Raw genomic sequence first — 17038 nt, forward strand, 5'->3', positions numbered from 1 at the left:
TGAGAAATTCATCAGCTGGACAGGGAAATCTCTAATGGCTGGTCCAGAAGGATAAAGTCTGTGGATTATATCAAGAATGTGCCCTCAATTCCTCTTTCCCACTTTTTTTTTCATATTAGTAACCATTCCTTTAGTGAGTCTGATCAAAGAACTGCACATTTTTTCTTAATTGGAAAGGTACAAAAGAATGAAAAGAAAAAGAAAGCACAATGAATAAATGTTCGTGGCAGAAATCTTAATGATATTTTGATTCATGGCATTTACCATTTACATTCACATCAAACAAAAGGGGGCAACCGGAGGCTAAACTTCCTATTTCATATCTGTGTTTTTTTCCTTATTTAAAAAAAGACAGTGCAGTCTAGTAGATTGAGTTCTGTATTAAAAACTTAAGATATGACCTTGAACAAATCATTTAACCTGGCCTGTTTCCATTTTTTCAGAGAGAGAGAGAAAAGACAGTGATTTTTGAAATGCACCTACCTCCCAGGGGACTTGCCAGGATTAGTGTATTTTTGCAAAAGGCTTTGATGAAATCCTTGGATGACTGGAATTATGAAGTAAACAACCCAAGGTATGACAGACACACAATGTTGTTGTTTTACTCCTATAGTGTAGCAAGCATGGACCCTCCCCTGCTACAGCCTAACTATTGTTTCAACCTCCTTCAAATTGGATACTTCATACACCACAAGTTAATGAAGATACAGAAAATATGCTGCTCCTTCAGATTAAATGAGTTTAAGAAAAAAGACTTCAGCTATTGAATAGCTAAGGTTCATGTCAATTCTTTTTGGCAGTCCCCGCTGAGATTGCCAACTCCATGTGGATTTACCTGCTCTTGACAAGTAATTCAATAGGCTATATCCTGTCAGTAGCAATTGCCTGGCCACTTATTGCCTGTTATGGTTCTTTGTTTCATGCTACTCGGAAATGTTGTGGTTGAAACACAATTTAAACATCTGTCATGTACAAAAAAATAAATACAAGCAGCTTTGAAAATGGCAGTATTCTCATTGCACTAGAAAAGGATTTCTTGAAACGGATTTGAATAGTTCACAGTGCCCTAAGAAACTACTGGCACCCGAAATAAATTGTTTTCTCTGTAAAAATAGTACCTATTAGCCATCTAGGCTAATAGATGGCTACCTGAGGTAGGAAAAAATTAGTAATCCATCCTGCTCCACAGCATCATTCCAGGGCACCACTAGGGCATGCATGTAACATGATGACATCATTCGGGTGGCCATTCTAATCCTGGGACCTCGAGTGTTTCTTCAGGGGATCTCCTTGCCCTCCAGAGTGTTCTCCTCCCAGGTCCCTGTTCACACAGGCTCCGCTTCCGGCTCCGGTGGGTGCCGGGTGCATTTTCATACTTGTAATCATTGTTCCCTCTTGGTGAGTGCTCCGAGGTAGTTGCCTCCCTTGCTTACCTCTGATGCCGGCCCCAGGCATGGTGCATGTTAGTTCATAAGGCCGAGACTGGGAAATTCGCAGGAAAGTCAGGTGCTAAAATTATTCCAGCCCCGAGGCAAGCGGCACTGGTGTCACAAACACCTAGTACCAGTTTAGCAGATGACTGCAGTGCTCACTGTCCTTGACAGGAACTCAAGGGTAATATTTTTGCAGGGTTAATTATTCGTGTTCACAGTGGGGCTTGAAGGTGAAAGATTCAAAACAAATGAAAGGAAACACTTTACACAGGGGTGGGTAAAGATTCGTAGAGATTTGTTAACCCAGGAAACTGCACAGGAAGAAAAAGATTTAAGAAGAGTTGGGACAAATTCCTGGGCAAGAAGTCCAAAGTGGATTTCTAAAGGGAAAGTTAAGAGAAACAGTGTGGTTCAGTGTGGTCCAGGGGAAAGGCAAGGCATTGGAAGTTATGAGACCTGAATTCTAATCGCTGCTCTGCATAATAATAGCATTAATATTAATAATAATAATACATGCTAAGTGCTTATTGTGTGCCAAGAAATGTTCTAAGAACCAAGCTATTTAAAATTGAATCAGGGTGGACACAACTCCTGTCCCACATGGGGCTCACAGTTTAAATAGGAGGGAGTAGGATTTAATCCCCATTTCACTGATGAGGACACTGAGTCACAGAGAAGTTAAGTGAGTTGGCTAAGGTCATGCAGCAGACATGTGGCTGAGCTGGGCTTAGAACCCAAGTCCTCTGATCCCCCAGGCTCATGTTCTTTCCACTAGGTCAGACTGCTTTACTAAGTGTCTTGCCTGCTGTGTGACCATGGGCAAGTTACTTAACTTTTGAAAACCTCTGTTTCCTCATCTGTAAAAGTAGGATTGGATACCTGCCTTCCTTTCGCTTAGACTGTGAGCCCCATGTGGGACAAGGACTGTACAGGATCTGGTCATAATTTATCTACCATAGCGATTGGCAACACTGTAAGCACTGAAAAATACCATTATCATTACTACTATTGTCGTTATAGGTCTTCAGGGAAGTTAGAATGGTAGATTTTTTTCTTTAAAAAAACACCTAGTAATTATAGAGACATTCGTGGGCAGGAAACATGTCTACCCACTCTGTTATACTGTACTCTCCCAAATGCTTAGTACATTGCTCTCCATACCATAAGCACTCAATCAATGGATCATATTTATTAAGCACTTACTGTGTGCAGAGCCCTTAACTGAGTGCTTCTAATCCTCCTTGACCTCTCTGCTGCCTTTGACACTGTCGATCATCCCCTCCTCCTCCATACCTTATCTCACCTTGGCTTCATGGACTCTGTCCTCTCCTGGTTCTCCTCTTACCTCTCTGGCCGGTCATTCTCGGTCTCCTTCGCTGGCGCCTCTTCCCCCTCCCATCCTTTAACTGTTGGAGTTCCTCAAGGGTCAGTTCTTGTCCCTCTTCTGTTCTCCATTTACACTCACTCCCTCGGTGAACTCGCTCTCACGGCTTTGACTACCATCTCTACGCAGATGACATGCAGATCTACATCTCCGCCCCTGTCCTCTCCCCCTCGCTTCAGGCTCGTATCTCCTCCTGCCTCCAGGATGTCTCCACCTGGATGTCGGCCCGCCACCTAAAACTCAACATGAGCAAGACTGAGCTCCTCATCTTCCCTCCCAAACCCGGTCCTCTCCCAGACTTCCCTATCACTGTGGAGGGCATGACCATCCTTCTGGTCTCTCAGGCCCGCAATCTCGGTGTCATCCTTGACTCGTCTCTCTCGTTCACCCCACACATCCTAACCGTTACCAAGACCTGCCGGTTTCACCTTTACAATATCGCCAAGATCCGCCCTTTCCTCTCCACCCAAATGGCTACCTTACTGCTACAGGCTCTCGTTATATCCCGGCTAGACTACTGTGTCAGCCTTCTCTCTGATCTCCCTTCCTCCTCTCTCACCCCGCTCCAGTCTATTCTTCACTCCGCTGCCCGGCTCATCTTCCTGCAGAAGCGATCTGGGCATGTCACTCCCCTTCTTAAACAACTCCAGTGGTTGCCTATCAACCTCCGCTCCAAACAAAAACTCCTCACTCTAGGCTTCAAGGCTCTACATCACCTTGCCCCTTCCTACCTCTCCTCCCTTCTCTCTTTCTACTGCCCACCCCGCACGCTCCGCTCCTCTGCCGCCCACCTCCTCACCGTCCCTCGATCTCGCCTATCCCGCCGTCGACCCCTGGGCCACGTCCTCCCGCGGTCCTGGAACGCCCTCCCTCCTCACCTCCGCCAAACTGATTCTCTTCCCCTCTTCAAAACCCTACTTAAAACTCACCTCCTCCAAGAGGCCTTCCCAGACCGAGCTCCCCTTCTCCCTCTACTCCCTCTACCGCCCCCCCCTTCACCTCTCCGCAGCTTAACCCTCTTTTCCCCCCATTTCCCTCTGCTCCTCCCCCTCTCCCTTCCCATCCCCTCAGCACTGTACTTGTCTGCTCAACTGTATATATTTTCATTACCCTATTTATTTTGTTAATGAAATGTACATCCTCTTGATTCTATTTAGTTGCCATTGTTTTTACGAGATGTTCTTCCCCTCGACTCTATTTATTGCCATTGTTCTTGTCTGTCTGTCTCCCCCGATTAGACTGTAAGCCCGTCAAACGGCAGGGACTGTCTCTATCTGTTGCCGACTTGTTCATTCCAAGTGCTTAGTACAGTGCTCTGCACATAGTAAGCGCTCAATAAATACTATTGAATGAATGAATGAATGAATACAGCACAAGAATATGACAGTCATATTCCCTGCCCACTATGGAATACAACTCATTAACTGATCCACCCCTGACAATAAAGGTGAATATCAAGAAGGGCCACCATCCCCAGGTCCCGCCAAGTAGCCTATGATTGCTAAATCTTTCAGCCCTCTGATTCTACCTCCATCCTAGAGGTGGGGGAGGCTCCATGGATAGTAGGAACTGCAGTGCCAAAAATGAGAGTTACTGTGTCATAAACATTTATGTTCTTGTCAATGACAGACTCCAGGGTCACATGGTCCAATTCTGTCCACAGTGAACAAGCCTGGTGATTGAGTCGAAATTTATGGCTTCTGACAGGTTGAGCCAGTGATCAACAATGCAGAAGTTTAGTCTTGGGGGCTTTCCCGTGGGAAGAGGATTTCTCTGGGAATATTTAAGCTCACTGTGGCCAGGGAACGTATCTATCAATCAGTGGCATTCTAACTCTGTAGTACTGTTCTTTCCAAGTGTTTAGTACAGTGCTCTGCACACAGTAAATGCTCAATAAATACCATCGATTGATTTAAACCCAAATAATTTTCCCGGTTGACCCTTATTGCTGTTTACTTTTGTAATTGTAGTTTTCCTTTGAAATTATAATTATTTATCCCCAAAATGAGAACATAAGAGTTTGCAGCCTCTTAAACACTTGGTCCCACTGATACTTAGAGCTCATTTTAGAAATAGACCAAGACTTAGATTGGGAAGGGGCTCATAGATCTCTGAATGACCCTTTTTTTTTCTTTCTTTCAGAGAGATAAGAAGGGCCACATAATACTTAAATGTTTACAGTGGGCAGAGGGAGGAGATTCTATAAAGCTGTCTTTAGTTGGCAAGGCATTAACAGAATCCCCTAGTTTTTATCTCAGAGTGTTACAGGCAACATTACAAGACAAAATTGATTACTTAAATATGGCTAGGTCAGATACTGGAAAATTGCAATATCAAACAAAATTTGTAGGGGTTGTTGGAAAACGTGCATCCAATTATGTTGATTTTTTTTTCTTATTGAAATAATTGCAGTTCAGTTAATAATAAGAGTAATAATTTTATTTAAAAAGTGTTTATTATGTGCCAGGTGCTACACTAAATCCTGGGGTAGATACAATATAATCAAGGTGGACATATTCCTAGAGCTTATCTTCTCCAGGAGGCCTTCCCAGACTGAGCCCCCCTTTTCGTCTGCTCCTCCTCCCCTTCCCATCACCCCTACTCCCTCCCTATACTCCAGCCCCTTCCTCGCCCCACAGCACTTGTATATATTTGTACATATTTATTATTCTATTTATTTTATTGACATATATCTATAATTCTATTTATCTATTTTGATGCTGTTAATGCCTATATACTTGTTTTGTTGTCTGTCTCCCCCTTCTAGATTGAGAGCCCATTGTTGGGTAGGGATTGTCTCTATCTGTTGCCAAATTCTACTTTCCAAACACTTAGTACAGTGCTCTGCACACAGTAAGTGCTCAGTAAACACGATTGAATGAATATTCCCTGTCATTCACTGGGCTCATAGTCTAAATTGGAAGGATAACCAGTATTTAATCCCATTTTATGGATAAGGAAACTGAGGCACAGAGAAATTAAGTGACTTAACAGGCAAGTATCACAGCCAGGACTAAACTGTAAGTTTGTTGTGGGCCGGGATTATCTCTTTGTATTGATATATTGTACTTTCCAAGCGCTTAGTACAGTGCTCTGTACACAGTAAGTGCTCAATAAATACAATTGAATGAATGAATGAAAACCTAGGTCCTCTGATTCCTTGGTCTATATTCTTTCCATTAGGACAGCTGCTTAATTGGGCAGTTATTGAAATCAGTATTTCAGCAGTTGGCTTTCCACTGACTCCATGCAGTCCTAAAAGGCTGATTGACCATTATGCAATGCAGAGGCACTGATTGCTGATTTCTGTAACTCTTTTTAACTTCCATGCAGCCCCCGCATGCTCTCCTCCCACTGCAGCTTTCTTCAACATTTGGAAAGAGGAAAGGTGGGCTAACTAGATGGCCCTGATTCCTTACAGTGCCATCTCAGTTTGTCATAACAGAATTTACTTTGGTTTAAACCCTTCCTTTCCAGTCCCGTGGCTGACTTGAATAAGGTGATTAAAATTTAGCATTAGATAATAAATGTTAGATCATGATTGCTGCTCTAGGAGTCAGGAGACCTAAATTCTAAGCCTGATTCTGTTAATAGTGGTCTAGTGGAGACTAAGACCAGACTGGCACTCTACCATGAGCTGAATCCCTGTCCGTCAACTGGTTAACTGCACTCCTGGTCCCACCGAGAACATGACCAGCAGGGATCATCGAAGCAGTATGGCCCAGTGGATAGAGCACGAGCCTGGGAGTCAGAAGGTCCTGGGTTCTAATCCCAGTTCTGCCAACCCTCCATGTGATCTTGGGCAAGTCACTTCACTTCTCTGTGCCTCAGTTACCTCAGCTGCAAAATGGGGAAATAAAACTGTTAGCTCCATGTGGGACAGGGACTGTGTCCAACCTGATAAACTTGCATCTACCCCAGCACTGAGTACAGTGCCTGGAACGTAGTGCCAATTTAAAGTGCTTTTACATGCTTATTATTTAAAGTGCTAATGTACGTGCTTCATGCTGTAAGTGCTTAAGAAATACCATTAAAACTGTATTTCCACCCAAGCTGCGAGTGCAATAATCAATTCCTTTCTGCATATTAGCACAGATAAGGAGAATCCACAACTATGTTGGCACATGTTGCCCTTTTTTTAATAGGATATAAAATATATCACTTTGAAAATTAGGTCTTTACATAATAAACATAAAAAAGCATTTAGCTCAAAATCATTTAGTAGCAGTACATAGTGTCATTTGATCATTTAACTGTATTATGCATTTATGTCCCTGTTTTAAAATACATTTACATTATTTCAATGTCAATGATTTGTTTCTCGTGAGTATGTTGATGCCCTTTATATTTCAAGTAGGTAACTAGATGATTTAACGCTCTATTTTCATGGAATCACTGACGGTGGAAATTGAGGTATAGCTGTACTATATGTGTACATATGATATGCATTCCTTTGCTAGATATTTTTTAATATCCTGTGCTGAGTATTCATTTTTATAGTCTCAGTCCTTTTTATTGCTTTTTTGATAAAATAGCCCATCACACCCCCTTTATCTTATGGTATTAGGTGATAGATAAGTACTTAGATTCATACACAGATATGTTTGACTCCAGTCAAGCCAGCCAGTCTCTCTAAACCAACTCCAAAGCACCTTTGATAGGTAGGAGGAAAAACATAACTTCTCTTTGTTTCCTAATATTATGACTGATTTGAGGATGCTAAGGTCTTTGGGGAAAATGACTTTGAATTAGGATCACTGAAATGCTCCATTTTCTGGCAAATGTCTCTGTAAAAACACTATTTCTATTTCCGGTCAAGTGGCCTGTGAAGGCACTGATGGGTGAGAATGGTTCTGTCAAATGTGACTGGGCTTTTGAAGAGATGAAGCTTTCTTCTGAGCCCCCCCCCACCAATCCTTCGTGCTAGCTATTACCAGTTCAGTTCTGCTGGCCCTGCTAATCTTTGTCTTCCTGAAGCTACCATCTTTGGCTCTGTCAGAGGCTCTGTAGAGTGGGCTTTAATGGTGATTGGTTTTACAGCCATTGTTCCCGTCTGTTTAGTGGTAGAGAACAGGGCACCATTGTCCAGATCCAATGGCTGATGACCCACAGTAGTTTTGGAGTACTAAAATAAAACTCCATTTCTCATTTTATGAACCTCTAGTATTACCTTGACAAGTGCTAATCCTCTAATGGCATAATAGATACCTAGTCGTTAGCCATGAATAATAACTGCTCGTTTGTCTAGCGGTCTATTCATTTTCTTCAATATTAAAACATTGGGTTTTTTGGAATTTTTTTTAAACTGGAAAATCAACTAACATTTCCCCCACTCTCTTGGGCTGAGGGTCTCTATGGTGCCACAGATGCTTCAACAGCATAAGACAAGACCATTTATTAAGCAATTACTATGTGCCAGGCACTGAACTAAGCACTGGGATAGATATAAGCTAATCAGTTTGGACACGCTCCCTGTGCCACATGGGGCTCATGGTCTTATTCCCTATTTTATAAATGAGGGATCTGAGGCATAGAGAAGTTAAGTAACTTGCCCAAAGTCACACAGCAGAGAAGTGGCAGATCCAGGATTAGAACCCAGGTCTCCTTACTTCTGGCTACATGCTCTATTACTTGACTGTCACCCTTTCAACCACTCCCATCTTCTTGCAACTCTTTTGGGCCTTGTTTTACCAACATGGCACACCGCCCCTCCCTCCGCCCGGAACTCTGACCACTCCTTTTCAAGCTCCTCTGCTGGCTATTCTTCCTCCTCCGGCCCTTCTTATGTGGATGTACCAAAAGGCTCAATTCTGGGACCCTACTTTTTTGTACTACACTCATATTCTTGGGAAATTTAACATAAGTGCCAACTCATTGACGGTGAGGAAAACCATTGCTTCTGTGGAAATGGCACTGACAAGGGTCACAATTTTTGGGGTAGTGCAGGCAGCTGGAACCAGCCACTCTGCCCTCTTCTGTTTCCCCCATTCTTCTCTCCCCATCCCTTAGAAATCCCACCTCCCCAATGTTCCCATCCCTAATGTTCCATCTCAATGTTCTACCCCCACTATATCTGGCCTCCACATCAAGTTGGCCCCTGTTCTCAAAATTAAAAGTTGTCATAATGGTCTCCTCCCATGGTATTAGGCACCACCAGTGAGAATTACTCCTAAATCTATCTCATCAGCTTTGTCCTTTTACCGGCTTTACAATCTAAACTTTCTCCTGCCCCCAAGGCATCTCTGCCTGGATGACTCAGTGATGCCTTGAACTCATAATTTCAAAAACTGACCTTATCCTCTTTTTTCCTAAACCTTCTTTTTCTCCTCTAACTTTATCACCATAGTTGAGAACACCATCAACTTCTTTGTCCTTGAAATTTGCAATCTTGGTGTCATCTTTGACTCCTCCTAGTCATTCACCTCTCACACTCAATCTATTTCTAAATCTTACAGGTTCTTTCTTTTCAATATTGCCACAATCCACTCCTTCCTTTCTAACCCACCCTGGCAGGATTACTGTAGCAGACTCATTACTGCTTTGACCTCCTAATCCTCGTATTCATTATATTATAAAAAATAGCTAGCATTTGGAGAATATCTACTACCTTCTGAATTATGTTTTACTTAGGACAATACTGTAAAGTTAAAAGGGGTTTCCACCCTCTAAGCACTTACAATTTGATGGGGAAGATAGAAATGATTTTCTTCAGTTTTAGCTATTCCTATTTTCTTAAAAACTCTCATTTGGAATACAATCCTCCCCGCATCAAAAATCTTCTATTAGCTACCCATTTCCTGTACCATTAAAAGTAAAACACTTAAACCATTGATTTTAAAGATCTCTGTTGGCTGTCTGCCCTCTGCTTTCTGCTCTCACACAGTAGCACACAGCTCCAAGACAGTTCCTATGCTACCTATAAATTGCTCAGGACAACTAGAACCCTGGCGTTAGAAGCAGGGTTAGAAACTCTAAAGTGATTGGAAGTATTCCAGGCTCTTGAGAGCTTTTTATCACTTGTATCTATTTCTTTTTTTTTTTTTACCTTTTGTGCATTGTCTTAAGCATCCCAAGGGGAGGGACTATCCTTAGAAGTTCCCATGCACCTCTTACTGTATCCTACACACAATAGGTGCTCAACAAATGTTGTTGTTGATAACAATCATGATATGAAACAACGATAAGCTCCACAAGAAAATGTCAAATAAAGTGGCATTTTGAAATGGAGCCAAATGGAAACCATAACCATCTCCTGAAATAAAGTGAAATCAGATTAAAAACATCCAGAAATCAAAATCAGAGGGCCAAGTGAACTTACACTCTTCCATAAATATTTTTCCAAGGCATCAGGATTTTATGGCAGCTAATTTCAGTATTCACATTTTTTAGATAAGAATGATAGCGCCATAGTCAGCTGCTGTCAGATGGGGAAATGATTGCTCTAAATTGTTCTTGCCAACTATTCATTCACTCATTCAATCACATTTATTCAATTATATTTACTTAGTACTTTGTCTGCAGAGCACTGTACTAAGCCCTTGGGAGAGTAGAAGGAAATAATAGACACATTCCCTGCCCACAAAAAGCTTACAGTCTAGAATAGGGGAGACAGACAATTTATAAGTATTTACTTGAGTGCTGTGGGGCTGGGAGAGGAGAAGAAAAAAAGGGAGCAAGTCAGGGTGACACAAAAGGGAGAAGAGGAAAGGGGGGCTTAATTAGGGATGGCTTCTTGAAGATGTGCCTTTAATAAGGCTGTGAAGTGAGGGGAGAGTAATTGTCTGTCAGATTTGAGGAGGGAGGGCATTCCAGGCCAGTGGCAAGGTATGGGCGAGGGGGTGGCAATGAGATAGATGAGATCGAGGCACAGTTAGAAGGTTAGCATTAGAGGTGTGACGAGTGCAGGCTGGTTTTTAATGGCAGTGTAGCAAGGTAAGTAAGAGGGGACAAGGTGATTGAGTTCTTTAAAGTAAGGAGTTTTTGTTTGGTGCAGAGATGGATGGACAACCTCTAGAGTTTTTTGAGGAGTGGGGAGACATGTCATGAATGTTTTTTGTAGAAATATGATCCAGGCAACATAATGAAATATGGACTGGAATGGAGAAAGACAGGGGGCTTAAAGGGCAGTAAGGAGGCTAATTCAGTAATCCGGTCAGGAAAGGATGAGTGATTGTATTAAAATGGTAGCAGTTTGGATGGTGAGGATAGAGAAGCAGCGTGGCCTAGAGAGTTGAGCATGGGCCTGGAAGTCAGAAGGATCTGGACTCTAATCCCGGCTCCACAGCTCATCTGCCATGTGACCTTGGACAAGTCACTTCACTTCCCTGGGTCTCGGTTACCTCATCTATAAAATAGGGATTACTACTGTGAGACCCTAGTGGGACAGGGATTGTGTCCACCTGATTAGCTTGTACCTACCTCAGCATTTTGTCTACTGCCTGACAAATAGTCAGGCTTAAATACCATTAAAACAAAAATCAAACAAAAAACTACCCATGAGCCCAATCATAGGCATACCCTATAGTTCCCCTGGTTTCTTCTGAGTTACCTTTATATAGATGGAGCAACAAAAAATAGCCCCATAGCTGGAGACTTGCTTGAGAGCCAGGAGGAACAGGTAGCCATATTCTCTTCATAGCCAGATCATCACAAATGGGGGAAACTCCCAATAAGTATTTTAGTGCACATTTCTGTAAAGCATGGGTTATAATTGTGAGATTATAATTTGTGCTTTGGCGTGCTAGGGAATCCCTTTGGTTCAGGACAAGTCCTTAGGAAAGTTGAAATATTCATACCAGTGCATATTCTGCACATAGTAGGTGCTCAATAAATACAATTGATTGATTCCCTCCAGCCAGTCCTTTCACCCAAAATAGGAAATGAGGAGCAGATGCAAGTAGAGGCATCTGTCCTGATCATCTTGTATCTATTCTAGAGTATAGCAGAGTGCTTCATACATATGTAGGACTTCATAAACACAACAGTTATTAGTCTGGAATTCTCAGCATTTGATTAACAATAATAATTTTGTTGTTTGTTAAGCGATTACTATGTGCCAGGCACAGTACTAAGCACTGAGGTGGATAAACACAAACCTGGTTGGCCACAGTTTCTGTTCCACAATGGGGCTCACAGTCTCCATCTCCATTTTACAGATGACTTGCCCAAGGTCACATGGTAAACAAGTGGTGGAGTGGGGATTAGAACCCATGGCTTCTGACACCCAGGCCCATGCTCTATCCACAACACCATGCTGCTTCTCCTAAAAGAAGTTGGGGTGGCAGTTCAGAGATGTTTAGCTGATCTAAGGGATTTAGTTCAACCAGTTCTGAAATTGTTCTCCTTTTGAGACCAATGCAGACACTACTTTCTCACAAAGGAATGCTTTTCTGTGAAATGAGCTCTTTTTGGGTCTTTCAGCTTTCTCAATGTTTGTTTCTATTAATAAACCAAAGTAGGTTTGAAAGATCTCCTTGCTTGGTGCTTCTTTATTTCTCTTTTTGTCACTCCCACTTCTATCACAAGTTTCCCCTTTTCACCTAAAGAAAAAAACACAATGGTTTTGTAAATGATACTAATCTGTATTTACGGTATCTCACTTTACTTAATGCTGTTTTCCATTTTTATGGCTGACTAACTTATTTGGACAAATTTCTTGCAGAACTGGTTGTTAAGTCTAAAGTTTCATGGCTGTGCCAAGATATCTTTGGATTAAAAAGAAGTTTTCTCAGCAACCCAAAATGGTATAGTTTTTATAGTATTATTATTCATATGGTATTTCAATATTTTTACATGAATACCTACACCCTCTCTAAAAATTTATAAATATTAGCTGACAATCTTCCCAATCCCAGTGGTTGCTCAAAGAGATATTATTGCTCCATTTCAGGGACAAGTCCTGATCCTACGATTTGGTCATTCAGTGAGGTCCCCGTGAGTGTGGGGGCTCAATGCCACCCCTTCATTGAGGCTCACTCCTGGTTGTGGCTCCAATAGGGGCCATCCTTATTCTAGGAGCCAAGTCCTATCCATCCCTCTCCCCCAACTCCTTCAACCTCTCCCCCAACTCCTTCTGCTCTCCCTCCTCAAATATGCCAGAAAATTACTCACCACCCCACTTCAAAGCCTTATTTGAAGGCATATCTCCTCTAAAAAGCCTTCCCAGACTAACCCCCACTTTTCCTCATCTCCCACTCCTTTCTACATCACCCTGATTTGCTCCTTTTGCTCTTCCCGATCCCCAGTTTCACAGCACTTACGTATACATCTTTAATTTTCTTCATTAGTGTTGATGTCTGTCTCCGCCCCCTAGACTATGAGCATGTTGTGGGGCAGGAAATGTCACTGTTTGTTGTTGCATTGTATATTCCCAAGCACTTAGTACAGTGCTCTGCACACAGTAAGCGCTTAGTAAGTACGACTTAAGTATCCTTAGTACATGTGAAATGCAAGACTAGATACAAGGTTATCAGATAGTACAGTTATATATATATACACATATATATGCATATATATACATATTTATATGCGCATATATACAAAGTCATATATGTATGCATGTGTGTGTAGGCAAGGTGTTCTACTGGAACAAGCATGGCCTGGTGAGTCAGGATACCTGACACTGGCCAGATGTAAGACTTCATGCAAATCAATTAGCCTCTCTGGGCCTCAGTTTCCTCCTCTGTATTATGCTCAGTTATGAGGACAAAATGAAATTGAGTAACCTAAAAGATCTTTGGGAAAATTATTTGGCTTTACAAATAAAGGGGTTTTCATTATAATTCATAGAAAGAGCATGGAACTGGGACTCAGGAGAAATGAGTTTTGGTCCTCAACCTGCAATTGGTCTTCTGTGTGGTACTGGGCATGTCACATCACCTCTTTGGGTCTTAATCTCCTCATCTGTAAAGTGGGGACCAGGTATAAGTGAAAAGGACTGTATCCAACCTAACCTTGTATCTACCCTCATACTCCAATACTCTTTTACCTACCTGAATAAATGCCTTACAATCAGTTCTGCCACAACGTATGTTTTCCATTCTATGTTTTGGCTAGGATCCTGCTAGGCAATCAGGGAAAGTTTGCCCAACAACATGTTTAGAAAACAAAAGTTTTCTTAATGCAGAGTTATGCATGAGCACAACCTCTGTGTTACAGGACAGAAGGGTGGATTATAATGACTGTTCTTGAAGAGGATGACAACAACAGTGGTTTATTTGACAATTAGGTGCATGCTGTGAGCGCTATGGGGAGAGTATTCCCTGATGACTGCTTTAACTTTCTTGAAAATGAAAGCTTATTTTATGCAAAGAATATATTTAGATACCCTAAAGACTCTATTCCAAAAGATAAAAATTCCTTTTTCCAGAATTCTTGTTTCTTTACTATTCTTTATTATTGTTTCTTTGATCCACAAGTTAATTTCAAATTATCTTCCAGCTGGATTTTTTTCCAGTTAGAGGAGACTTCATCATCTTTCAATTTCTAAAAAAAAAAAAAAGTTTTATTTTTTTCTGTCTTGATATGTTAACTCAGGATGTTCTAGTCACCATCAGATTCCACAAAGTTTGCTTTCAAGTGCTGAGTGAGTTGCTTTCTTTCATGAGAAAGAGTCTGGCAACTAGCTCTCTGGCTGCAGAATTGTTGAACTGGTTTTAACCACTTGGATTTCCAGCCTGGCTCCCGTCCCACACCCATGACATAAAGGAACCCTTAAATCCTTGAAACTAGGGAGGAACATTCTGTTGAAGTTGTGTTGCTCCAGGATTATGTTGTAAACTAGATATGTTTGTACAATTGTCCTTCATGTTCAGGGATGACGTTCCAGATTGTACTATTTACCATGAGTACAAACGGGGATGAAGAGAACAATGGGTGACCAGCAGTGCCTGCCACACTGACTGCAAGGAGAGTCCGTCCTTTGCACAAGGACGACAGCAGCTTCCTGCCGGGGGCTGAGCCCTGCTGGCCTCGCCTTTGGGCTCTCCAGTTAGCGTGACTGTGGCTTCAGCGGAACCACCTGACCTCAGAATGCTATCCCATGGCACGGGAGGGCGGCCAAAGGTGCTCACGTCACAGTGATTCCAACGTCACTCAAGGAAATTCTAAAAATAGGTCCTAACCCAGGACCCAAGGGCAAATGGATTTATTTCTGAGAAGCCCAGGATCATCTTCCAGGCTGAATGTGAATGGGAATGAAGGTTGGTTCTGCACTCAGAAAGACGTTCACCTCTATGCACCCCACCATGCTGGGAATGGCTACCATCCAGGAAGTCCCTGCTCTTCCAGCCCCTGCCTTCCTGAGGAACAAGGGGCTCACAGAAGGTTGGTAAGGAGTTTGTCATAGTGGCCATGTGGCCCGTTCTCTGGTCCAGTGAATGTCAAATGTCAGTCCTGAGACCACCACTGTCTCTGTCCCTACACATCTTCCTCCACCCCGTCCTCTCCCTACATTCTCATGTGGCTGGGGAAAAGGAAGATGGGGGTGGAGCCAAGGCAAAGCAGGGACAGACTGGAGACATTCTACAACTCACCCTTTTTGCCAAGGTGAAGTCAGAGGGGAAGAGAGAGACAGCAACAGAAAGGTTAGCAATCAACAGGTATGTGTGAAGTGGAGGGGACTGAGTGAAAAGGAGAAAAGATAAGTGTTTCCCTATACAATGATGCTGTGCCTGTTTGCCGAAATCATATGCCATAGAATTTAGGGGTAGCTGACTATGTGGGGAAATGTCCATTTATCAGGTTAAACTAAACTCTGGAGAGTAATTATTTTCCAGAAAAAGTTAGTCTTAGAGTCCTTGTGTTGCAAAGGATCTTAACAGGTTATTCTGCCCATCTCCCTGCCTCCAGAGAGATAAATACGCTGTTATTTAAGAGGTCCAGAGAAGGAGATCATCAGTAATGCTTACTACAGCTTAACAATCCCTATGGCCAGGACATTCACTCTTGTACCTAACCAAAATCCTTCATCATTTTGCTTTCATCCTTCATAACAATCCTTCAATCATATTTCTCTTGAGCACTTACTGGGTGCAGAGCACTGAACTAAGCACTTAAGAAAGTACAACATAATGGAATTGGTACACACATTCCCTGCTGGGTACACACATTCCCTGCTTGGTACACACATTCCCTGCCCACAATCTCAGATGTAGCTCTAGAACATCAGCTTGTTGTGGTCAGGAAACATGTCTACCAACACTTGTAATTCACTCTCCCATATGCTTAGTTCGCTGTTCTGCACACAAATAGCACACCCCTCAAAAAAAAAAATTAATTGATAATTGAAGGATTTCTGTATTCATTTACTAAGGCACAATGCATAAACAGCTGCTTGCGCATCTTCACCTTGATTCCATGGAAATAGAGTTTTTACCAAAAAATGCATGACATTACTCTCAGCTTAGTTCTTGTGTACACCATTATATCACACTACAGCCCTTGAGAGAAAGCAGACTGGTTGGTCAAAACCTGTGCTGGGCAGTGTGGCCTAGTATATAGACGTCGGGCCTGGGAGTCAGAAGGACCTGGGTTCTAATCCTAACTCTGCCACTTGTCTGCTGTGTGACCTTGGGCAAGTCACATCACTTCTCTGGCCTCAGTTACCTCATCTGTAAAATGGGGATTGAATCTTGGAGCCCCACATGGGACAGGGATTGTGACCAACCTGATTAACTTGTGTCTACCCCAGCACTTGGTTCAGTGCCTGGCACATAGTAAGCGCTTAAATACCAGTATAAAAATTAAATAAATGAGGTGAATGTTATGTACAGTAGTTATGTACCAAAGGGGTTGTACCCCATGAGATCCTGGGGAAGTGTTGAGAAGCAGAGCAAATATTCTGGCCTAGTGATCCTGACCCCTCCTGGAACTACCATAATGCTGTGGAGAAAGACTGGAATGATGATCCACAGATCATGATGGCTCTGTGCTGAAATAAGTGGTAGGCTGATCTTTGCCTGGACTGTTCTAAATGCACACTGCTAATACATAGAGGAATAAAAAAAATTATTCCCCCATAAAGGTGGTTCAGTTTAAGGTTCCTTGAGAAGGAAGACACAACTACAAGCAGCTATGCAGTCACATCTCAACAGTCCTTATCAATCAATCAGTCATATTTATTAAGCACTTACTGTGTGCAGAACACTGTCCTAAGCACTAGGGAGAGTACACTATAACAAAGGTGGTAGACATGTTTCCTGCCCACATTAAACATACATTC

At 42.4% G+C, this 17038-nt stretch overlaps 1 protein-coding gene across 5 annotated transcripts in view; it reads right to left on the minus strand.

Moving 5' to 3' along the window:
* CLDN10 (claudin 10) overlaps positions 1 to 17038 on the minus strand; it is a 143890-nt gene that overhangs the window by 51070 nt on the left and 75782 nt on the right. The gene's annotated exons all lie outside the window — the stretch shown is intronic.

Source organism: Ornithorhynchus anatinus, chromosome 10 (assembly GCF_004115215.2).
Source record: "Ornithorhynchus anatinus isolate Pmale09 chromosome 10, mOrnAna1.pri.v4, whole genome shotgun sequence".
NCBI lineage: Eukaryota > Metazoa > Chordata > Mammalia > Monotremata > Ornithorhynchidae > Ornithorhynchus > Ornithorhynchus anatinus.